Source organism: Dasypus novemcinctus, chromosome 1, assembly GCF_030445035.2.
Source record: "Dasypus novemcinctus isolate mDasNov1 chromosome 1, mDasNov1.1.hap2, whole genome shotgun sequence".
NCBI classification, from domain to species: Eukaryota; Metazoa; Chordata; class Mammalia; order Cingulata; family Dasypodidae; genus Dasypus; species Dasypus novemcinctus.
Window position 1 is genome coordinate 168,101,066 of NC_080673.1, and position 25,454 is coordinate 168,126,519.

Genomic DNA, 25,454 nt, shown 5'->3' on the forward strand with positions numbered 1-25,454 from the left:
TCTAAAACACAGATTCAGAGAAAAAATGATTAAGGACTTCAAGATAATAACTATAGGTCATTAATTCCCAAGCATGAGGCTGTTCTCAGCATGGGGCCCTGAATCACTCCATTGGCCACACACCCATGGAACTGGTTCTGATCACAAATTTATCACAGAAAAGATAGGGGGTAAGTAGGAAGACTGAGGAGCAGGTCCTCATGGGGATTAGGGCTCTTGCTAGATCAGAAAGACCTGTCAACCCAAATCTACTTTGGAGAGAAACCCCAAACATTTCTCTTTGGCATCCAGCTCAGATAGGCAGGGCAAATGACTACAGTTTGGGAGTTTGCCTTCTAAACTGTGCTACCAGTCTCGGTTCAGGAAAGTATGGTTCAGCAAAACGTATCTGTAAACGCATCCATTTTTAGTCTGGGAAACTGCTTTTATGTTTGCTTTCTTAGTTTCATTAGCACAAATGTCTTTAGAGGATTGCCAATCTTGATTTGGCTGAGTGAAGAGGACAAGGAATTTTCCACATTTAGTTGGGTAGACAGGGCCTCAGTCTCTCTAGGGGCCAAGTACAGGGGAAGACTGGGGCTGAACTGGCCCTAATCCTGGGGAGATCAGTGTGCAGGATGGGATAGTGGGAACCCAGAGGGCTGTGGACTTGTTCATCAGATGGTGTTGCTCCTTCTGGCCTGGGCCACTTGCTCCCACTTGGCACATAAATATTATTTATTCAAGGGGCAGCAATCAAGGCACGAGAATGATTTCAACATATCCAAACAGATGACATACCGGTGAACATTTTCATCCGCAGAAGTCCCTTTGAGGACTGCGGACATACTCTGATGATCCTGAGGGGCAGTGTGGTACGGAAGAAAGAGCTGGGACTTTTAAAGGGGTCAGACCTGGGATAGAATTGTAGCTTTGCTATGTTTATCATTCCTCCTTCCCTCCCTCCTTCTCATTTTCCCTCCTTTCTTCCCTCTCTCCTTCCTCCCTTCATCCCACCCATTCATTCACCATATACTTACTTAATTCCTACTTTAGAAGTCTGTGCTAGTTTCCAGGAATATGGTGGTAAACAAGAAAAACACACAGTTTCTCTGGTGGAGCTCACTGAGGGAGAAGGCTCTGAATTATTATTACAAATGCACTGTGTGTAATGGCAGGCAACTGACCATGTGTTATGGGAGGGTGTAGCAGGGTAGGGATTATAGACCAAGTATATTTTCCTCATTTCTTCTACTCCAATTGTGAGGATTAGAAATAATATATGTAAAGTGTTAAAGCATAACACTGCATCCATGATGACAATAAATGTTGGTTATTATTCATATTATTATATGTTAACTACTAAAAGCAGTTGGGGGATTCTTCTTTGAGAACTGTTATCACAGTCAGTTTCAAGCTAGATTGACAGTTATTTTTTTATTATCCTGTGCTACTTATTATTGTACCAATGATCTTTTCACCTGGTTAGACCTTGCTATCCTCTAAGACAGATTCCCTGGAGGGCAGGGACAGAGCTTTCTGTTTTTGAATCCCCAGAGCACCTAAAAAATTGCCTAGTATCTAGTAGCTGCTCAATGAATGTTGCTGATTAAAATGAGTTGAACAATGAAATGAAAAAGAATCCTAGACAAAAGGCACCAAGCAGTCTGGAGAATGGGAATGTTTTATAGGAACATCGGGGAATTATTCTGTGGTTCTGTTCTCTTTAAAACCTCTAGGGAGAATGAAGACCAACACAAATCATACTCCTTGTCTCATCTTTTCCTCTGATATTAGGCAAAGGGTATTAATAAAACAAAGAATATTTAGTTTGAGTTTTTTTCCTAGGGATCCTTCTTATTTAAGTGGTGAGGCATTATTGAAAAATTGATTCAATCATAAGAAGTTTTTGCTCTTGTGCTCAGTGTGGTAAGATGTGGGTGTTCTGAGAACATGAAAATATAGGAGCTCTGAGCTGCATGTAAAAAAAAAGGTGATGTCCCCTGACCCTCCAAAGAGACGGTGAAACTCTGAGCAGGGAAGGCCAGGCTGGGATTGATTCTTACAGGCTAATACACAGAGGGGCATTTACCATGGAGCTAATGAAGCTTAAGCCTTGGGTCCCTCTCTTGCATAGGCCCTTCCAAGGACCTGGTAGGAAACCTCAAGGTATATTCCTTTCTTTATTGGGAAAATGTTCAGTAGCAAGAGGTTTTTGTACTCTCTTCCTTAAAGGGGGCTCTCCAAATTGTATAAGCTTCAAAGAAACAAAATCTGGATTTTCCCTACGAACGTAACTCCCTGAAAAATTCTAAGGTGGAAGATGGAGCCCAGGTGTTGATAACAAGGTGATGTTGAAGATGATGATGTGGGCATGACTGTTCAGAGGAGGAATGGAAAGAAGAGCTGCACACAGCTAAGAGAACTTGCTGGAAAATTGTTATGGATCAAAATGGACAGAAAAAAGACTTGGTGTAAGTGTCTACAAGTAAATTTATCAGGGTTAATAGGCACAAATTTACCTCAGGAGCAGAGTCTTAACCCAGATTTCATGAAGGGACTTAGGGGCTCCATGGGTACCTTAACATTGTGGGCAAATTGCATGTACATATGCATTTTTTCTGGGAAGAGAAATTTTATTCACAAAGATGGGGAACTCTGACATTGCCATGATAGAGAATGGATTCTGCAGCAACATACTATTTCGGGGAGTAGAACATATAATGGTAGGAGGAAATAAAATTTATAACTAAAAGTAGTGTGAAATAATCTTGGGTCTCTCTTTACTGTTTCTTGTTTGGGGCCCTGCCATGAGACAGCCGCAGTAAGAGAAGCTGAAGCCATGACCATCCTGGCGGTAGTGGTGGGGGTGGGACAGTGGTGTTGGAACCAAGTTGGGGGTCAGGAGAAAGTAAGCTTAGAGAAGTCTCTCAGACTACCTCCATTGAGGGTCAATAGGCTCATGCATGGTCTGATCTCGCTTACCAGGGAGGAGAACAGAGAAGGGCTGGGGAACAAAGAGAAAGGTGTCCCTGGGGTGTCCCCTGAGGATCTTTTGTTCTGGTAGGAGCTGATTAAGGGTTCTGAGTTTCTGGTTTCTGAGCAGATCTTCTGTGTGTCATCATTTCCTCCTATGAGTAAAAGCCAGAAATAGGAATTGAAGGGATGGGCTGAGAAAAATCTTTAAAAATAGGAGTCATGGCAACAAGGTGTGCCTTCTGCTTAGATATTCATCTTAACCGGAGGTTGAAAATAGTAGGTCTGAGGCCCAGAGGGGGAAAGTAACCAAGAGGGGGCTAAGAGCCTTACTTCTTTCCATATTAGGACCAGGAGTGGGATTGATCTCAGACACAGTGGATGACAACAGAAGTAGCCCAGGAATTATGGCAAAGCTGAAATCACAGCTGAAGATAAAGACCAGACCATGAAATGGGGTGGGAAGAGGGATGGCTGGACTCCAAGGAAGGAGGCAGGGAGTTCATTGTTCACGGGATCTAGATATGGCATTAGATCTAAACCAGGACTGTAGCCAGGGACCAGGTGCTTGCCTTTACTTTCCACCTATACACTCATTTGAGCCAACCACTTCTCTACCTGCACCTGTAAGGTCTGGGCTGACCAGGTGCAAGTCTGGTCCCTACCCAAGCTGAAAGCATGTGAGGAGCTTCCTGCTTAGGGTGAACATTGGGCTCACAATCAACTTTTCCTTGCTATTCTGCTCTTGTCTGTATCTGGCCAGCTTGCCCAGCTCTTTGGACTCCTGACTCCTGGTTCTAGGATTCCCCAGTCCAACACAGGTCCTAACGTTTTGTCTTGGCTTTTGCCATGCCAGCCTCTTGCACTCTCCCTATAATACTTAATAGTGCAATTCTAGCATTGACATGAGGAGATTTCCCAGCCCCCAATTATTTCACACAGGATAAGAGGTGGGGAGGCCTGGAGAGAAAGAATGGACAAAGGCTATGACTCAATCAGTTTTGGAAAGAGAAATTGCCCCTTCTTTGATTCCTCTGTAATACCAATAACATGTTAATTCAAGATCCAAGAAGCCAAAGAGGTGGAAGAACCTATTGGAAGTACTCATTTTGTCACTCTTGGCACCTGAATAGAGAACAAAGGACAGTCAGAAACATCTAGAATGTTCTGAGAGCACTTACCACAAAAGCCTACCTATCCCAATCAAGTATGTGTTGAAGAAATCGTTGTAACTCATAGAAATAGTCTATTATCTTTCTCCAGCATGGGGAATATATGTTAAATCCAGGCAAGGGTTAACATTTTCAGGAGATTATATCAAGCTTGGGTTTAACGTTAAACAAGATGCTAGAGGGCATGTCTTAACTGTCAAGGGTTGCATTGTGAATTTAGAGTTTGGGTGTGGGAGATCTGCCTCCTACTTTATAATCTACACAGGTGTGCAGAAGACGTCAAAGCTTGGGTTCTAGATAGAGGTTATTGAGAATTATCTCTGGGGAAAGAAAGAAAGAAAGAAAGAAAGAAATCCCACAAAACAGATGCTGGAAGAAGCAAACGAAGCCCTCCTTGAGCAATTGCTTTCACATTAATCTTAACATTCCAAAATCTTTCTCTTGAACTCTTCTCCCTCTCTCTCTCCCAATATTGTGGGGACTTTCCTATTTCACAGCATGATTTCAGATTTGAAAATCTCTATTCATTTCTGAAAGTGATCCTAATCATCAGAAAGTTTACTCATGGGAATTTTGGCATTACATTAGGCTGTTGGATAGAAATCATACACAGCTCTATTTTTTGACCCAGAACACTCTCAGACATTCTCAGACATTGCTTCTTGCTACTGTACAAACTATTAACTATCATTTCATAATGGAGAACATAAAATGTGGTCTCTCTTGAATTTGCTTCTCTTCTTTAACAGTAATTAAATTAGTGAGCATAGTATTCTTTTTATGAGCTGATGCTCCCCAAATGATTAATGTTCAAAAGTGTATACATGTGGAGTTGTATTTTTTGGCAACTATATTGGAGTTTGATTGTTATTACCGGGGGAAGGGCGGGGAGAATCCTTCCTTCCAAATGCCAATATTGGGGGATTTATGCATTTAGCCTAAAGCATATATTACTTCTTGGTATTTTCAGTGATTTGTGGCAAATGAATCATGAAAATGAAATCTTAAAACCCCAAGAAACTACCAGAAACCAAGCAAGGCATTTAGCATATTTCACAACAATTATTCCCACCCTGCTAAGAATTGAAAATGTTTGTTTTTCCCCAATTTGTTTTCTTTTTTCATTTTTTTGACATTTTGGGAACTTCCAGATCAAATTGCCCATTCCCATGGGCACAGAATATCTGAAATTGGAGTTTAGAAAGCCCTGTTTAATTCAGTCAATCTCACTCTTCCCCACAGAATAAGAAAGAGAGTAAACTTTCTCATTTCATGGAGGTGTCACACTTTTTCTCCCCAGAAAATTCTATTTTCATTAGATTGTTTTATAGCTGTAACATGTAGTACTTAACAAAATTAAAACCTTTAATTCAGCTTTCTGCTTAAAACATCTACCCAGCTTAGTCATTTATTTTCTAGGTAACAATTACAATTCAATTTCTTTAACCATTTGTCATGCTGCCTTCTAGTTTGCCACTTAGCCAAGCTACAGATACCATATTTATTATTTTCCCCCATTTTATTTCAGCAATTCTTACTTATTCTTGCAAGTTATTCATAATTTCTCTTAATTTTGTGGGACTTTTCCTCTTAATTTTGTATAGATTCTCATGGCAGAGGCTCTTAATTTTCCCTGTGTTCATTCTCCCTTTGTCCTTTGGAATAATAGAACCCACTTCTATTTCTAGCAGAATGCATAGCTCCACCCGCCTCTACTAGACTGAAAAGAAGAAATTACATTTCTCAGTCTCCTTTGGTTATGCCATGTGATTAAATTGGTTATGACCATGTGATTACGTTCTCACTAATGGAATGTGAGCAGACGTGATGAGCCCAACTTTTATTCACTTCCATATAGGAACATTGTTTACCCTCCACATCCTCTCTTAATTCTTTCCTGTGGCTAGAATTTGGACATGGTATTGGTGAGCCAGCTGTAACCATGCACTTGAGAGTGGCATCCCAATGAGATAGAAGAGCTTTAAAATAGAAAATCATGACTGGCTGGACATATTTAGGGGTGCAGAACTGCCTGCCTGTCCTAGACCACCTGCCTTTTTCTTGACTGTTACATGAGATATAAATATACTCCCTTTCATTCAAATCATTATATTTTGGGGGCCTTTATGGTATAGCAGCATAGCTGATACCCTAACCCTGACTATTACATTTCCTTAATGAAATGGTGGATGGTACTACTGTAATCTATGCTGGGTAGATCTTAATTCAAGGTAGTATACTTATCTGTGAATCCCATTTTAAGAGACATGAAGACAAGCAAGAGACTGAAGCTTATAGATGCAAGTCCCCACAAAAGCAAGTTTCTTCATAGTTGAAGAAACTGGAAGATCAGACACAGAATAGGAGTATATTTTCAAAAGTGTGAAGAATTGGCAAGTGGAAAAATGACTAGTCTTGTTCCGTGTGGTCTAAGTGGACAGTAGGACCCAAATGAGAAAACTGATTTGCTAAACACATGAAGATTCTTGGCTGTCAGATATGTACAGAAATGAAAAAGTCAGCTCTGAAAATATTGAGGTCTCTGTCCATGGATATGTTTTAACAGAGCCTATATAACCATTTGACTGGCATTTGGTGACGACTGTGTGTCATATATGTATATTACATACATTGTCTCTAATTCTTGGAACAACACCGTATTAGTCAGCCAAAAGGGTGCTGATGCAAAATACCAGAAATTGGTTGGTTTTTATAAAGAGTATTTATTTGGGGTAGGAGCTTACAGATACCAGGCCATAAAGCATAAATTACTTCCCTCACCAAAGTCTATTTTCACATGTTGGAGAAGATGGCTGCTGACAGCTGTGAGGGTTCAGGCTTCCTGGGTTCCTCTGGGCTCAGCTTCTCTGTTTTCTCCACAAGGTCAGCTGCAGACTATCAGATTAACAGCTCTGTCTCTCTCCCTGGGGTTTCTGCTGTGTCTAAGGAGCCGTCTCTATTCCTCTGTGTTCTTCTCCTGACTCAGGTCCTCTCTTCCTGGGTCTTCCTTCTCTTTCCTCTGTGCTTACTTCCTAGGGCTCCAGCTTAAGACTTCAGCATTAAACTCCCGCATCAAAACTCCAACATCAGAAACCCTCCACTCTGTCCTTTGCCATGCCCTTTATCTGTGAGTTCCCACTCACTAAGGGGTGTGGACTCAACACCCTAATGATATGGCCCATTCAAAGCCCCAGTCATAACTCAATCATGTCCAGGTATGGACCAGATTACAAACATAATCCAATATCTATTTTTGGAATTCATAACCATATCAAACTGCTACAAACACTAAAAGATAAATATTTTTCATCTCTATTTGATAGAAAAGTAATTGGTTAAAACTTGCACAAGGTCTCAGAGGTAGTTAGTAGCAAAGTCTATGATTTTTCTACCAATCTCCATGAGTTTCATCAATAAAATGGCTCAAAAAATGTCTTCCAAGTCTGAAATTCTATAAGTTTCCTATTTTTCCCAATTCTTTGAATTTTGAAGTGTCAGAGCCTAGACATTTCCTAAAGTTTGGTTGCCTAATTCCCCCAATTTTAATCCAGTTGCAAACTTACATTAGGCCTTACCATATGTGGCAGAGATTGCCAGCTGATCAATCCGTTTCCTCTTCTTTCTTGGCAGACTATGAGAAGCCCATTGAAACCTCCCATATTTTTTATTTTCTGCTGCTGGATATTGACACATGGAGTGACCTTCAAAGTTGAGTGTTGAAGATGGAAGGCCCTCTCCTTCAGGCTTTCTCCTTGAAAAAAAAGTCTTATGCAGAGCCCCCTGGTTACCTGAAACTACTTTGGACTGTGTATGTGAGTAAGAAATAAAACTTTTACTGTGTTTGAGCTATTTTATGATTTAGGGTCTACTGGTAATAACAGTTAATCTATCCTGCCTAATACTCTCTCTCCAGCTTCTAAATATCAAGAATTGTCTAACTCTGGATCAAAAGACTATGTGATATTGTCTACCGTACTGATAGACAAATCTATTAGGCTAAACTTTTTGAAGCTTTTGATATTTGATTGTTTTTGATGGAAAAAATGAGAACTTTAATACAGTCTAACCTAAAAAAAAATAGAAGATGATCTGATGTCTTCTACGTCTCACTTTTTTTAAAGTTGAACATAGAATTACTTTTTAAAAAAAGATTTATTTATTTCTCCCCCCCTCACCCCCCCATTGTCTGCTCTCTGTGTCCATTCGCTGTGTGTTCTTCTCTGTCTGCTTGCATTCTTGTCAGGCAGCACCAGGAATCTGTGTTTCTTTTTGTTGTGTCATCTTGCTGCTTCAGCTCTCCATGTGTGTGGCGCCACTCTTGGGCAGCCTGCATTTTTTTTGCATGGGGCAGCTCTCCTTGGCAGTGTGCATTCCTTGCACAAGAGGCTCCCTTATGTGAGGGACACCCCTGTGTGGCCTGGCACTCCTTGCATGCATCAGCACTGCACATGAGCCAACTCACCACATGGGTCAGAGGCCCTGGGTGTGAACACTGGACCTCCCATATGGTAGGTGGATGCTCTATCAGCTGAGCCAAATACACTTCCCACGTCTTGCTTTTTGATCTCTGCCCAACCCTGCCAAATTGATAAAAAGGAATCGACTCGTCATACAGCATTGTCAGAGAAGTTGCAAAATACAGACTCCCCTGAGTGAGGTAATGCCAAAGGGTTATCAAATGGTGACCCAGGGCCTATGCCATTGACTTGTGTTGTCTGAATCCTTCAGTGTGTGTGTGTGTTTAAAATCAGGAAATTTATCGTGGAAAAAAATCTAGATTTCTGGATTACCTTTACAAATCAGATGATTCAGCAACACATATCAAAATCAGGTGGCCCTTAGAAACAGGGAGTCCTCTTTAGACTGATCATGCCTCTAGTTCTGCATTGACCAAACCCTACCTTTTTATCCCTAACATTGACATACCTGTCAAATGCCATTTATCTTTGTGAGGTAGATTTTTTATTACTTGGCCCTACAGACTATTTGAGTTGTGATCTGTGGTATCAGTGAAGTGAAATCAATAACTAATAAAGAGTACTATCGAGTCCTTTCCTGTCAGTGAAGTGAAATCAATAACTAATAAAGAGTACTATCGAGTCCTTTCCTGAGAACAGGTTTTGAAGGGATTAGAATTCCTCTGGGAACAGTGGTGTTGGCAGGAAGGGCCAGGCGGATCCTCCCATTTTTATCAGGTACTGGTCTTCCCTGTAGGAACAAAAACTGAGGACATCACATTTTTTTCTTTTCAGTGCCCAACTTTCTTTTTTTAAAAAATTTTTTTGTCTTTATTTTTTTAATGTTACATTAAAAAAATATGAGGTCCCAGTATACCCCCCACCCCCCTCACCCCACTCCTCCCCTCATAACAACAACCTCCTCGATAATCATGAGACATTCATTGCATTTGGTGAATACATCTCTGAGCACTGCTGCACCTCATGGTCAGTGGTCCACATCATAGCCCACACTCTCCCACAGTCCACCCAGTGGGCCATGGGAGGACATACAGTGTCCGGTAACTGTCCCTGCAGCACCACCCAGGACAACTCCAAGTCCCGAAAATGCCCCCACATCACATCTCTCCCTCCCACTCCCTACCCCCACCAGCCACCATTACCACTTTCTCCACACCAATGCCACATTTTCTTCGATTACTAATCACAATAGTTCATGAATAGAATATCAGTAAGTCCACTCTGATCCATACTCTATTGCTCCATCCTGTGTACCTTGGAATGGTTGTGTCCACTCCACATCTACATCAAGAGGGGGCTTAGATTCCACATGGATGCTGGATGCAATTCTCCTGCTTTCAGTTGTAGGCACTCTTGGCTCCCGGGTGTGGTGGTTGACCTTCTTCACCTCCATGTTAGCTGAGTGGGGTAAGTCCAATAAACCAGAGTGTAGGAGTTGCAAGTCTGTTGAGGCTCAGGGCCTGGCTATCACATGGTCAGTCCAGAGATTCAGGTCCCCTGGGTATACATTAAACCTAGCACCAGCTACAGTTCTGGTAAAAGTAACAGGAGAGACTTGTGGACAAAGATTACATCTAAGTCCAGCCAACTTTCTTTTTTAACACAAATATAAGATATAAAGTGAAGCTTTATATTTGCACAGCAGCCTGGACCTGTTGCAGAGCCTCCTCTTGTTCTGGTCCTTACTCAAAACGAGCAGCTTTTTAGGTCATTTGGTAAATGGGCTGGAAGAGCACAACCAAATGAGGAATATGTTGCTTCCAATATCCCAAAGAGGCCAACAAGACATTGTACCTCATTTTTTGGTTGTAGGAGGAGTCAAATGAGCAACTTATCCTTCAACTTAATAGGGATATCACAACATGTCCCCCACCACTGGACACTTAGAAATTTCACTGAGGTACAAGGGCCCTGAATTTTTGTTGGATTTATCTCCCACCCCCTCACACACAAATGCCTTATCAATAAGTCTAGAGTAGCTGCTAATTCTTGCTTGCTTGGTCCAAACAGCATTATGTCATCAATAAATGGACCAGTATGATGTCTTCTGGAGGTGGAAGAAAATCAAGGTCCTTGAGGACTAGATTATGACATACAGCTGGAAAGTAGATACACCCCTGAAGTGAAAAAGTGAAGGTGTATTGCTGGCCTTTCCAGCTGAAAGCAAACTGTTTCTGGTGGTGTTTATGAAAAAGTATTGGAAAAAATACAACCTAGCCAAGTTAACACATAAAATTAACCATTAGGGTATCTTTGTCCAATTGTTATGAAAGCTCAAACAGGACCAAATATCAGGCACTTTCATAGAAATCATTTCACATTCTTAATCTGTAAACTGCACCCCCTCCCCCCCTTACATTCACATACACACATACATACAGAGTGAGGAAAATACTCTGGGAAGCAGCAAGGCATTTTGAAGTATACTTCAAGCAACACTCATAATAAATAACAGTCATAATAAGAAATAACAAATGACAGCCATTGCTATAGACCCATGACTATTTTTAAAATCAACTCTTGTTTGTCTCTATTCTTCTTTGAGAATACTTCAGCTCATGCCATGGATCCTATGAATTCTGCCCCTATGTTTATCATGCCCTGAGTTTTTGTTTGTTTGTTTGTTCTTTCTTCTTCTTCTTCTTTCCCTAACATTCGTAAGACATCAAGGAAGAGGCTCTGTCTGGGTTGGTCATTCCATAATATGGATTGCCCTTCTTGGTCAGAGTTCTCAGGCCAGAATACCTCCTATGCTGCAAGACTTCTTATATCTAATCTTCTTCTGGCTGCCTTTGGCTCAGGCACCAACACCAGGTCCAGTCGGGGGTACTTAGGGAGACAGTGCTCATGATACAAATAGAGTAACTTATTTAGAAGGAAACTATTGCCCAGTTTCATAGGAGGGGGATGTAGGCAGGAAGGTGCTAGGTTGTGAGGATCCCTCTGGAACACACAGATGCCCACAGTGCATCATCTAAAACCCTTTTGCTGGTATCCTTCTCCAAAGTATTTCTAATTAATTTCAGAGAACAAATGGACTTCCCAACTTTAAGAATTAAATTTTACTAAACCAGATGGAACATGGGCCATTGTTTCTATGGTATTTGAAATCTCTTAATTAAAATATAAAACCAAATCACTAAAGGGTAAGGTGTGTGCAGAGAGGATAATTTGATATTCTGAGAGCAAAAATAAAACTATAGGAAAAAAAGAAATTCAGAGTCTGAGAAGCCATCCCTACCTCCCTTTTTTCTTTCTGTCTTTTAAACAACATTTTAGATTGAGTGTGGACTTCTATAGTTGAGCTTAAACAAAGAGTAAAAGGAACAGGAAATCAATGGGAATCACATCTTAATGCAAGCTTTTCTAAAATAGTACTAGAATCCATAAAGGACTCATTTTGTATTGGATTTCTGAAAGTTGGCAGAAAGGACTGGAGCTTGTAACCCAGTGATTGATGCCTGCCATCAGCAGCAAGTCTATTCCTTTTCCTCCCTTGACAACTTAGACAAATTTTGCCTCATTCAACAAGCTCTCAATCATATTCATGAACTCGACTTCAAATATGGCATGATTATAACTTTAATAGTTATTCCAGGTAGAACTGATTCACATGATATAGAATATTGGCAGGAGTTTAATTACTCAGTATCTCAGTGAGGGGCTAATTTTGGAATTGTTGGCAATATGCAATAATTTGGCAACGTGCAATAATTAATATGCTTAAGTGTGTTGCTTTACAAGCCCTTTTATTCACTTCTCTGTAATAATATTTGGAGCTTGTCTTCTGAAACTATTGTTTGCTCCAAGTTTCCTTATCCTCATATTCACCTGAAGGGTAGAATGTATTGCCGATGGCATAGGTCACTTTATTTAATAAGGAATGATTTCTGGAAACAGAAGTAAACTAGGTGAGGGATCTTTTTGCCTTCTTCATCCTCTTTCTCTTATCTCCTTCTTTCCTTGCTCATTTATACTTTGTTGTTGCTGTCATTCCTACCTTATGTGATTTTAAGGCTCTTCATAATAAATTAAAATTTCTGAAGAGTGATACAAAAACTTTAGCCAATCATAACATATATTTGTTGATTGCTTACTGTGTGCTGGGAATTGCTGTAAGTACTTTGAATGTCTTATTTCATTTTATCAAAATAATCATATGATTCTGATTTTACAGATAAAAATACTGAAGTTTATAAGGACTGAGCCACTTGCCCAAGGAAGCATACTTAGGAAGTGATGACACAGGGGTTTAATCAGGGTGGTTTGTGGCTCCACCATAGGGCCATTACTGAAACCTGGAAGGTGTGAAAAGAATTTTCACCTCTTCAAATAACAGTCATTCCTGTGATAAATACATTTTGAGGGTTTAGTAAGTGTCAGGATCACACTGAAGGCTGCGGGCACAAGAAATGGTTCCTGCCATCCTTCTGGAGGTAGTTCTAGTAGCATATGATAACTGCTATGGTGGTGAAATCACAGATGCCTTTTAAAATAATGGTAATGTGATAAGTCTAATGAGGGATCTGATGTGTACCTGAAAAATCCCAGTTAATTCTAGCAACTGGATTACTTCCTTCAAAAGTAAGAAAAAAAGTATAACGCCATCAACATGGTGACATAAGAAATCCTTTGGAAAAAACCTCCCCAGAGATTCATTGAAAAAAAGGGCAAATCCCACTTGCTTAGAATTCTGGAGGACTGTAGAGACTGGAGGAAGATTCTACAAATGCTGAATCAAAGAAAAAGAAAAGTATTAAGTAGAAAAACTTCCACTCCAGACCCTCTGGTCCACTCCCTCTCTCTCACTCAGTTCTGCATAGCCTGGGGAATTGATCAGAGGCAGTGGCCTGGGTCCCTCTCACTTCCCCCTGGGGACAACAGTGATAGATCCTTACACATATCCAGGCACAGGAACCTAAGGCCACAGAGACCCAGGGTAGAACACAAACCACTGAGAAGTTCTGTATACAAACAGGCTCCCAGGAGGGAAAAAAAAAAAGAGTGAGAGAGAAAGAGATACCACAGAAGAGCGCAGATGGAAGTGCTGAGTTCAATCAAGTTTCTGTTAACTGGACCATAGAAACAGACTTTTCTGGAGTGAACCACTTTTCTATATTGACTGCATCTCACTCTCCCCAGGTGGGATACCCTCACAGGGAAGAAACAAAAAAAATAAATAAAATAAAAGGACATTAAATTGAACTGCTGTAAGAAAGAAGAGTCCCAGAACTGAAAAGAATAAGGAAAATTGGGTGCTGAGTGAGGTAGAGAATTTAAATAAATCATAGGAGCTGGGGAGAAAATTTCACACAAACACAAACAGAACTGATCAAAATTCTAGGAGAAGGAACAGAGAAAAGGAGGTTTTCTCCATTACCCAAAAAGCACAATCTTAAAATTGTACCACATATCAAATGAAGAAGGGCTGAGAAAATCATATCATAGCTAAACATGGCTATTTAATAAGATATAGAATATGATGGGTAAAGCATCAAAGGAGAGTCTTAACACAAAGCTAATAAACAACAAAACTCTAGACAAGAGGGAGAAGCTGACCTAGAGAGTTAACTCATCAGGATAATCAGATGCCTACATAGCAGCAAAAAATAACAAGCCCTCCTAAGAAACAGGAAGATATGACTTAATCAAGGGAACATATTAAAACTTCAGAGAAGAAGTAGAATTTGGAAAAATTAATCATAGAAGTTCTCCCAAATCAGTTCAAGGAGATGAAGGCAAATATGAATAAAAAGATGAAGGGTATTAACAAGACAGTATGTGTATAATGCTGCTATGAACATTGGTGTACATATATTGGTTTTTGTCCTTATTTTCAGGTCTTCTGGGTATATACCCAGCATTGCAGGGTCAGATGCTGGAATTTATATATCCTGCCAAAACCCACTGAAAGTACTGGGGGAAAGTGCAAACTACAGGGTAAACTATTTTCTGTGTATTGCAGCAGTGCCCCAAAATGTGTTCACCGAGTGCGATGAGTGTGCTTCAATGATGAGGGAGGTTGTTGGTGTGGTAGGAGTGGGGTGGAGGAGGTGGGGGGTATACAGAAACCTCTTATATTTTGTAGTGTAACAGTTTTTTTGAGATGTATATATCTTTAAAAAAATACAATTTACAAAAGTGATGTAGTGGGGGTGGGCAGTGGGTTATATAGGAACATCTTATGTTTTTTGTTTTTTTAAAATGTTTTTTAATGTAATATTCCTTGTGATCTATTAACTTTAATTTTTAAAAAAGCATAGAAAAAAAGAAGACAGTGTATGTGAACATAAAGAATTTTAAAGTATAAAAAGAAACACAGAAAAAATTATTGGAATGAAAGACACAATTGTAGATATTGAAAGTATACTAAAGACATACAACAGCAGAATTGAACATGCAGAAGATAGAATCAGTGAACTAGAAGACAGGACAAGCAAAATCATGCAATCAGAAGAACACATAGAGAAAAGATTAGAAAAAGTTGACCAGCATCTCTGGGATTTGAGTGACAGCAGAAAGTACACAAACATATGCATCATAGGCATCCCAGAAGGAGAAGAAAAGGAAAAGGACAGAAAGACTATTTGTGGAAATAATGGCTGAAAATTTCCCAACTCTTATGAATGACATAAATATACAAGTCCAAGAAGCACAATGTACTCCAAACAGAATAAATCCTAATAGACCTACTCTGAGAAACATACTATTCAGAATGTCAAATTCCAAAGATAAAGAAAGAATACTGAAAGCAGCAAGAGGAAAACAATTCATCATATACAAGGGATGCCCAATAGGATTAAAAAACTGTGGGGACATGCACCAGCCTCCCTAGACAATTGCAGGCATTTTTGGCTGGCACAAACTGACTAGTTGGACACATTAGGCTTCATCCCTGCACCTCAATAGGATAGGAGAGTAGCTGTGTTTCCTTTGCCTCTCTGGGCAACTGCAGGCACTTTAGCCCACACAGACAGGTTTGTTGAGTGCCTTTGATCCTTCTCCACCCTTCCACCCCCATAGGATAGGAGGGGGATTGTGTTTCTTCAGCCTCTCTGGGCAACTGCAGGCACATTCAGCAGACACAGACTGGATACAGACACCTGTAACTCCATCCCTGCCCCCATTAGAATAGGAGGGGAGATATGTTTCCTCAGCCTCTCCAGCTGCACATGCTTTTGGCATTCATGAACTTGATTGTTGGACACCTGTGGCTCCACTCTCACCACCAATAAGACAAAAGGGGAGCAATGTTTCCCTAGCTTTTCTGGGGAACTGCAGGTGTTTTGGGCTCACACAGACGGAATAGTCAGACACCTGTATTTTCACCACCACCTCCAAGTAGGATAGGAGGGGGCTGGTGTTTTCTCACCCTTTCCAGGCCACAGCAGGCACTCTCAGCCTCCATGGTCTGAACTGTTGGTTGCCTGTGGATCCACCCCACCCTTCAAAAGAATAGGAGGGAGCTGGTGTTTCCTCAGCCTCTTTGGGCAATGGCAGGTACTTTTGGCCTACAGGGACTGAACTGTTGGGCACCCATGGATCCACCTCTGCTCTCCAATAGGATAGGAGGAAGCTGGTGTTTCCTTGGCCTTTCCAGGCAGGGCACGCACTTTTAGCCTACAGGGACTGAACTGTTGGACACCCCTGGTTTCATCCCCACCCGTTAAAGGACAGAAGGGACAGTACTCCCTCAGCCTCTCAGGGCAACTGCAAGCATATTTGGCTAACACAGATTCGATTTTGGGGCACTCCAGAGCATCCATTCCCACTCCTGGCAGGGGAAGAAGGAGACCAGTGCTCCATGAGTCTACATGGGCAACTGCAGTCATTTTGGACCCTCATGGCATACAATGCTGCCCACACAAGCAGCTCCATCCCCACCCCAGGCAGGGGAGGAAGGGGTGTGAAGTTTTATCCATTTCTCCAGGGAACTACAGATGATCTTGGCCTGCATGACTTGTTATTACACATGGCTTCAGCTCTGTCTCTACACCTAGCAGAGGAGAAACGTAGGAGAAGCTTCATTGGTTCCTTGGGCAAAATGGGCAGCTTCAGCCTCCACAGCTTACATCCTTACAATTACATCCTTAGCCCTTACTACACAACCAGCAAGGGAGAAAGGGCAAGAAAGGCCTAAACTAAAGAGAGAAACTGTGCCCAGATTAAATACATCTAGTAAGCCAAATGCTAAGTCACCAACAAAAAATTACAATCCATATAAAAAAACAGGAAGATATGGCCAAGTCAAAGGAATAAGATAAGTCTCTAGATGACATAAAGGAGTTGAAACAACTCACCATATATATTCAAACAAATCTCCTTAATAAATTCAATGAGATGGCTAAAGAAATTAAGGCTATTAAGAAGAAACTGAGGGGAGAGAGGATGTGGCTCAAGTCATTGAGCACCTGCTTCCTATGTACAAGTTCTGGGTTCAATCCCCAGTACCCCCCCCCCAAAAAAAAAAGACACTGGGTAAGCACAAAGAAGAATTTGAGAGCATACACAGAAAAATAGATCTTAGTGAATGAAAGGCACAATAAATGAAACAAAAAAATATACTGGATGCATATAACAGTAGATTTGAGAAGAAGAAAGGATTAGTGAGCTTGAAGACATAATCTCTGAAAGTTAACATATAAAAGAATAAGATAAAATGAAGAATGGAAAAAATTGAACTTAGTTTCAGGGAACTAAATGATGGCAAGACAAACAAGCATATATGTCATGGGTCTCCCAGAAGAAGAGCAAAGAAAAAGGGCAGAAGGAATATTTTAAGAAATAATGGTAGAAAATTTCCCAACCCTATTGAAGGACATAGATATCCATGTCCAAGAAGCACAATGTACTCACATCTGAATAAATCTGAATAGACCCAAGAAACATACTAATCAGAATGTCAGATGCCAAACACATAGAGAATTCTGAGAGCAGCAAGAGAATAGCAATGCATAACATACAAGGGATACCCAATAAGATTAAGTGCTGAATCTCATCAGAAACCAATGGAGGCAAGAAGGCAGTGGTATAGTATATTTAAGCTATTGCAAAAGAAAAATTGGCAGCCAAGAATCTTATATCTAGCAACATTTTCTTTTCACAAATAAAAAAACAAACAAACAAAAACAGAGAGTTTGTTACAAGAGAGTGCTTTGCAGGAAATTCTAAAGAGAACAATACAGCCTGAAAAGAAAAGACAGGAGAGAGAGAGGCTTGAAAGAGAGTCTAGAAATGAAGACTATATCAATAAAAGTAACTAAAAGTGTGAAAAAGAGTGGTGAAAATAAAATATGACAGATAAAACCCAAAGGTAAAAATGGTTGAAATAAGAACTTCCTTTATAGTAATAACATTGAATATTAATGGCTTAAACTCCCTAATCAAAAGACACAGACTGGCAGAATGGAAAGAAAATATGAGTCATCTCTATGATGTCTACAAAAGACTCATCTTAAACCCAAGGATACCAATAGATTGAAAGTGAAAGGCTGGAAAAAGATATTCACAACCCACTCTTCAAAAATCAGTGGGACAAAGAAAAAATTGTGAGAGTAATCAATAAATATTTCTGTTCAAATAAAAATGAGAACACAATATATCAGAACGTATGGTATACTGCAAAGGCAATGCTGAGAGGGAAATTTATAGCCCTCAATGCTTACATTAAAAAATAAGATAGAGCTAAAATCAATGACCTAACTATACAGCTAGAGGACTTAGAAAAAGAACAGCAAACTCTTCCCAAAGCAAATAGAAGGAATGAAATAATGAAGAGCAGAGAAGAAATAAATAAAATTGAGAACTAAGAAAAAACAATAGAATTAACAAAATATAAAATTGGTTCTTTAAGAAGAATAACAAAATGGATAAACCCTTAGCTGGACTGACGAGAGAGAGAGAGAGAGAGAGAAGATGCAAATAAAGAAAATAAAAATAGGGAAACAGACTTTGGCCCATTGGTTAGGGCGTCCGTCTACCATATGGGAGGTCCGCGGTTCAAACCCCGGGCCTCCTTGACCTGTGTGGAGCTGGCCATGCGCAGTGCTAATGCGCGCAAGGAGTGCCGTGCCACGCAAGGGTGTCCCCCGCGTGGGGGAGCCCCACGCGCAAGGAGTGCGCCCGTGAGGAAAGCCGCCCAGCGTAAAGAAAGAGCAGCCTGCCCAGGAATGGTGCCGCCCACACTTCCCGTGCCGCTGATGACAACAGAAGCGGACAAAGAAACAAGACGCAGCAAATAGACACCAAGAACAGACAACCAGGGGAGGGGGGGGAATTAAATAAATAAATAAATCTTTAAAAAAAAAAAAAAAAGAAAAGAAAAATAGAAAACAGGGACATTACTACTAACCCCACAGAAATAAAAGAGATCATAAAAAGATATTATAAACAACTGTATTTCAACAAACAAGGCAATTTGGATGAAATGGAAAACTTCCTTGGAAGATATGAACAACCTACACTGACCCTAAAAGAAATAGAACACCTCAACAAACCAACCACAAGTAATGCGATTGAGATTGTCATTATGCAACTCCCCAAAATGAAAAACCCAGGACCAGAGGGCTTCATACTTGAGTTCTACCAAGCATTCTAAGAAGATTTTTTTTTTGTTTAAAGATTTATTCATTTATTTAATCCTCCCCTCTCCCCCGGTTGTCTGTTCTCTGTGTCTATTTGCTGCCTCTTGTGTCTTTGTCCGCTTCTGTTGTCGTAAGCGGCACGGGAAGTGTGGGCGGCGCCATTCCTGGGCAGGCTGCACCTTCTTTCGCACTGGGCGGCTCTCCCCACGGGTGCACTCCTTGCGCGTGGGGCTCCCCTACACGGGGGACTCCCCTGTGTGGCACGACACTCCTTGCGCGCATCAGCACTGCGCATGGGCCAGCTCCACACAGGTCAAGGAGGCCCGGGGTTTGAACCGCGGACCTCCCATGTGGTAGACAGACGCCCTAACCACTGGGCCAAGTCCATTTCCCCTAGGAAGATTTAATACCAATCTTATTCAAACTTTTCTAAGAAGGAAAACAACCAAAATCATCCTACGAAGTCAATATCACCCTATTACCAAAGCCAGATAAAGATATTATGAAAAAAGAAAACTACGGAACCATTTCCTTACTGAATTTAGATGCAGATATGTGCAACAAAATACTTGCTAATCAAATCCAATAACACATTAAAAGAATTATTCATCATGATTGTGGCAGTTTGATATTACTTATGAACCCCTAAAAAAGAGAAAAATTATGTTTGTAAACTGGTCTGTTCCAATTGGTGTGATACCCTTTGGTTATAATAAATTAAAAGGTTTTAACTGTACTTAATAAAAGATTAGGGCTTTGATTTGACCATGTCTATAAGATGTGAATCAGGATTGAGTCCCTGCTCCCTTGATGGGCTGATATAAATGAACACTCACATGGTAAAGAGAGAAACCTCCATAGATGCCAGAGGAAAGAAGGCTAACCCAGCTAAAGTCTAGGAAGAAATGAGTCACTTGAGGAAGCCCTAAGAGATGAACCATATGTCACCCTACAGCTGAGACTGGAAATAAGCTGGGCCCACACAGTCTTAAGGGAAAGAAGGAAGGAGAGACGAGGCTGACATCACCTGCCATCTTGCTTCAACATGTAGCAATAGATTTTGGTGAGAAAGCAGCCTTGAGGTGGCCTCTTTAGGGCCTTATAACTGTAAGCTCTTACCCCAAAGAAACGCCCTTTATAAAAGTCAACAGATTTCTGGTACTTTGTATCAGCACCCCTTTGGCTGAGTAATACAATGATCAAGTAGGTTTAATACCAGGCTTGCAAGGATGGTTCATCACAAGAAAATCAATCAGCATAATATACCATATTAATAAATCAAAGAGAGAAAAATCACATAATCCTTTTGATTGCTGCAGAAAAGCCATTTGACAAAATAAGGCATCCTTTCTTGTTAAAAAATACTACAAAAGATAGGAATTGATGGAAACTTTCTCAACATGATAAAGGCCGTACATGAAAAACCACTCTAGCATTTTCACTCAATGGTGAAAGACTGAAAGCTTTTCCGTTGAGATCAGGAAGGTAGGGATGCCCACTGTCACCAACGTTGTTTAATATAGTGCTAGAGCAACCAGACAAGAAAAAGAAATAAAAGGCATCCAAATCAGAAAGGAAGAAGTAAAACTTTCGTTACTTGCAGAGGATATGACCCTATACTTAGAAAGTTCCGAAAAATCTACAACAAAGTTGCTAGAGGTAATAAAAGATTTCAGTAGAGTGTCAGGATACAAGATCAATAGGCAAAATTCAGTTGTGTTTCTATACACCAGTAATGCACAATCTGAGGAGGAAGTCAGGGACAAAAATTCCATTTACAATAGTGACTAAATGAATCAATATTTGTAATAAACATAACCAAGGATGTAAAGCACTTGTATTCAGAAACAACAATGCATTGCTAAAAGAAATAAAAGATCTAAATTATTGGAAGAACATTCCATGCTCATGGATTGGAAAGCTAAATATCATTAAAGATTTCAATTCTACCCAAATTGATATACAGATTCATTGCAATCCCAATAAAAATTCCACCATCATTTTTAAATTTTTTTAAACTTTTAAAAAAATATTTTTATTTTTTAAAAATTTATTTCTCTCCCCTCCCCCCCTGTTGTCTGCTCTCTGTGTCCATTTGCTGCACATTCCTCTGTGTCTGCTTGCATTCGTGTCATGCGGCACTGGGAACTGTGTCACTTTTTTTGTTGCGTCATCCTGCTGTGTCAGCTCTCCATGTGTGTGGTGCCACTGCTGCGCAAGCTACATTTTTTTTTTTCATGTGGAGTAGCTCTCCTTGCGGGGCACACTCCTTGCACGTGGGGCACTCCTACATGGAGGATACCCCTGCATGGCATGGCACTCGTGTGTGGCAGCACTGCGTGTGGGCCAGCTCCACACAGGTCAGGAGGCCCTGGGTATAGAACCCTGGACCCTCCATATGGTAGGCAGATACTCTTATCAGTTGAGCCATAACCACTTCCCCCACCATCATTTCTTTAAATGAATAGAAAACACAATTATCAAATTTATTTGTAAGGGTAAGCAGCCCCTAATTGCCGGAGATTGCTTAAAAAGGAAAAGCATAGTTGGAGGACTCTCACTTCCAGACTTTAAATTATACTACCTAGCTACAGTGGCAAAAACAACATCATACTGGCATAAATACAAACATATAGACCAATGGAACCAAACTGATGGCTCAGAAACTGACCATCACATCTATGGTCAAGTGATTGTTAATAAGCTGGCCAAACCCACCCAGCTGGGGCAGAACAGCCTGTTCAAGAAATGGCATTGCAAGAACCGCATAGCCATAACCAAAAGAAAGAAACAGGACACCTATCTCACACCTTATATTAAAACTAACTCAAAATGGATCAAAGACCTAAATATAAGAGCTAGAATCATAAAAGAAAATGTAAGAAATGTCTTCAAGACCTGGTGGTAGGTGATGGATTCTTAAACCCTACAACAAAAGTATGAGAAATGAAAGAAAACATGGATAAATGGGATCTCCTCAAACTTAAACACTTTTGTGATTCAAAGGACTTCATCAAGAAGGTGAAAAGTCAGTCTACTCAATGGGAGAAAATATTTGGAAACCACATATCCAATAAGGATTTTATTTCCATGCTATATAAAGAGATCATACAACTCATCAATAAAAAGACAAACTACCTGATTAAAATAATGGGCAAAAGACTTAAATAGATATTTCTCTAAAGAGGAAATACAAATGGCCAAAAAGCACATGAAAAAAAATGTTCAATATCACTAGCTATTAGGGAAATGCAAATAAAAATGACAATGAGATATTATCTTATATCACAAAGAATGGCCATCATTTTAAAAAACAGACAACAATAACTGCTGGAGAGGATGTGGAGAAATAGGAACACTTCTTCACTATTGGTAGGATTGTAAAATTGCATAGCCTCCATGGAAGACAGTTTGGTGGTTCTTCAAGAAGCTAAATCTAGAATTACCATATGATCCAGCAATTCCTCTACTAGGAATATATCCAGATGAAATTAAAACTGAGACATGAACAGACATTTGCACACTGATGTTCACGGTAGTGTTATTCACAATTGCCAAAAGATAGAAACACCCCAAGTGTCCATCAGCCAATGAATGGATATACAAAATGTGGTATATATATATGATGAAATATTATGCTGCAGTAAGAAGAAATGAAATTGGGAGACATATGATAACATGGATGCATCTTGAAGACATAATGCTAAGTGAAATAAACCAGACAGAAAAGGACAAATATTGTATGGTCTCACCAATATGAATTAAATATGAAGAATAAACACATGCAGTTAAAAAATCTAGAATATAGGTTATTAGGAGATAAGAGGAGAGCTGAGAAAGAGTATTGATACTTAATGTATGTAGGAATTTTAATTAACTTGACTGTAAAAGTGTGGAAATGGATAGAGTTGATGGTAACACATTATTGTGAGTAGAACTAACAGTTGATTTATAAATGGGATTATGACTGTAAAGGATAGTCTAGGGATGTAAATGTCAATTGAAAGCAAGCTAGACAATAATCTAGGGACTGACTAACACAGTGAACCCAGAGGTGGATAAGAATTGTGGTTAATAGTACAAATGCAAGAATGTCCTTCTGTGAACTAGAACAGATGTATATCACTATTGCAGGCTGGTGGGCATGTGGAGAAGCATGGGGAAAATACAATTAGTGTAACCTATGGGGAAGCGGATGTGGCTCAACTGATAGAGTGCCTATCTACGATATGGAGGGTCCAGGGTTCAATCCCCAGGGCCTCCTGACCCGTGTGGTAAGCTGGCCCATGCACAGTGCTGCTGCCCCACGCAATGAGCGCCGTGCCAAGCAGGGGTGTTCCTGCGTAAGGTACCCCATGCACAAGGAGTGCGCCCTGCAAAGGAGAGCCACCCCATGTGAAAAAACACAGCCCACCAAGGAGTGGCACTGCAGACACAGAGAGCTGACACAGCAAGATGACACAACAAAAAAAAAGACATGGTTTCCCAGGCTGCAGGATAATGCAAATGGATACAGAAGAACACACAGCAAATGGACACAGAAAGCATATGGGGGGGGGGGGACGGGAAATAAATCTTTAAAAAAAAAAGTAACCTATGGAATATAGTTAACAGCAATACTGTAATATTCTTGCATCAATGCCAAAGAAGTACTCTGTTAATAATAGAGGGTATGGAAAAAATATGCCAAATATGTGCTATGAACCATAGCTAGTGGTAGTAGTCTGATGATATTATCTCATCATCTGCAACAAACGTTCTACAATGGTGTGATGTGTTGGTGAAGGGTATTATATAGGAATTCCAAACATGTGCATGATTGTTTTGTAAGTTCACTTCTGTAATACAATTATATTAAATAAATAAAAAAAATATTTTTAAAAGTGGCAAAAAATAAATAAAAGGTCAAGTATTCAGGAAAAAAAAGAATCATAAGAAGATACTATGAAAAACTGTATGCCAATAAATGAGACAACCTAGACGAATGGATAAATTCCTAGAAATACAAAAACTATCTACACTAACTCCAGAAGAACTAAAAGATTTCAACAGACCAACTGCAATCAAAGGGATTGATTCAGTCATCAAAAATCTTCCAACAAAGAAAAGCCCAAGGCCAGATAGATGTCTTCACAGGTAAATTCAACCCATCATTCCAAGAAGATTAATACCAATCCTGCTCAAATTTTTTTAAAAAATTGAAGAGGAGAAAGCACTACTGAACTCATTCTGTGAGGTCAGCATCACACTAATAACAAAGTCAGATAAAGATATTACAAGAAAAGAAAATTACAGACCAATTTCTCTTATGACTATAGATGCAAAATGCCTCAACAAAACAATTTCAAGTTGAGTTCCACACACAGCACATTAAAAGAATTATACACCATGATCAACTAACTTTAATTGCAGATATGGAAGGGTGGTTCAACATAAGAAAATAAATTAATGTAATCCACCACATTAAGAAAATGAAGGGAAAAAATATTTGACTGTCTCCATTTATGCAGAAAAGGCATTTGATAAAATCTAGCATCCTTTCTTGATATAAACGCTTAGAAAAATATGAATAGGGAAGTGGATTTGGCTCAACAGATAGAGCATCCACCTACCACATGGGAGGTCCAGCGTTCAAACCCAGGACCTCTTGACCCGTGTGATGAGCCAGCCCACACGCAGTGCTGGTGCCTGCAAGGAGTGCCATGCCACACAGGGGTGTCCCCCACGTAGCAGAGTCCCATGTGCAAGGAGAGTGCCCAGTAAGGAGAGCCACCCAGCATGAAAAAAGTGCAGCCTGCCCAGGAGTGGCACCGTACACACAGAGAGCTGATGCAGCAAGATGACGCAACCAAAAGAGACACAGATTCCCAGTGCCGCTGACAAGAATACAAGTGGACACAGAAGAACATACAGAGAATGAACACAGAGAGCAGACAACTGGGGGGGGGGGGGGACGGGAGAGAAATAAATTTTAAAAATAAAAATATATTTAAGAAGAAGAATAAAATAAAACTTCCTCAACATGATAAGAGACATATGAAAACCCATAGCTAACATCATACTCAGTGGTAAAAAATGGAAAGCTTTCTCTCTAAAATCTGGAACAAGATAAGGATGCCCATTGTCACCACTGTTATTCAATATTGTACTAGAAGTTCTAGGAAGAGACATTGGGCAATAAAAAGAAATAAAAGTCATCCAAATTCGAAAGGAATAAGTAAAATTCTCACTATTTGTAGATGACGTGATTCTATATACGAAGTCCA

At 40.1% G+C, this 25,454-nt stretch overlaps 1 long non-coding RNA gene across 6 annotated transcripts in view; it reads left to right on the top strand.

The window, feature by feature from the left end:
• Positions 1-25,454, top strand: part of LOC105746202 (uncharacterized) — a 324,527-nt gene that overhangs the window by 250,562 nt on the left and 48,511 nt on the right. For all 6 annotated transcript variants that reach the window (XR_011649474.1, XR_011649471.1, XR_011649470.1 and 3 more), the window contains one exon: positions 7,758-7,939. This is a non-coding gene — a long non-coding RNA (uncharacterized lncRNA). The remainder of the gene's footprint in view (positions 1-7,757; positions 7,940-25,454) is intronic.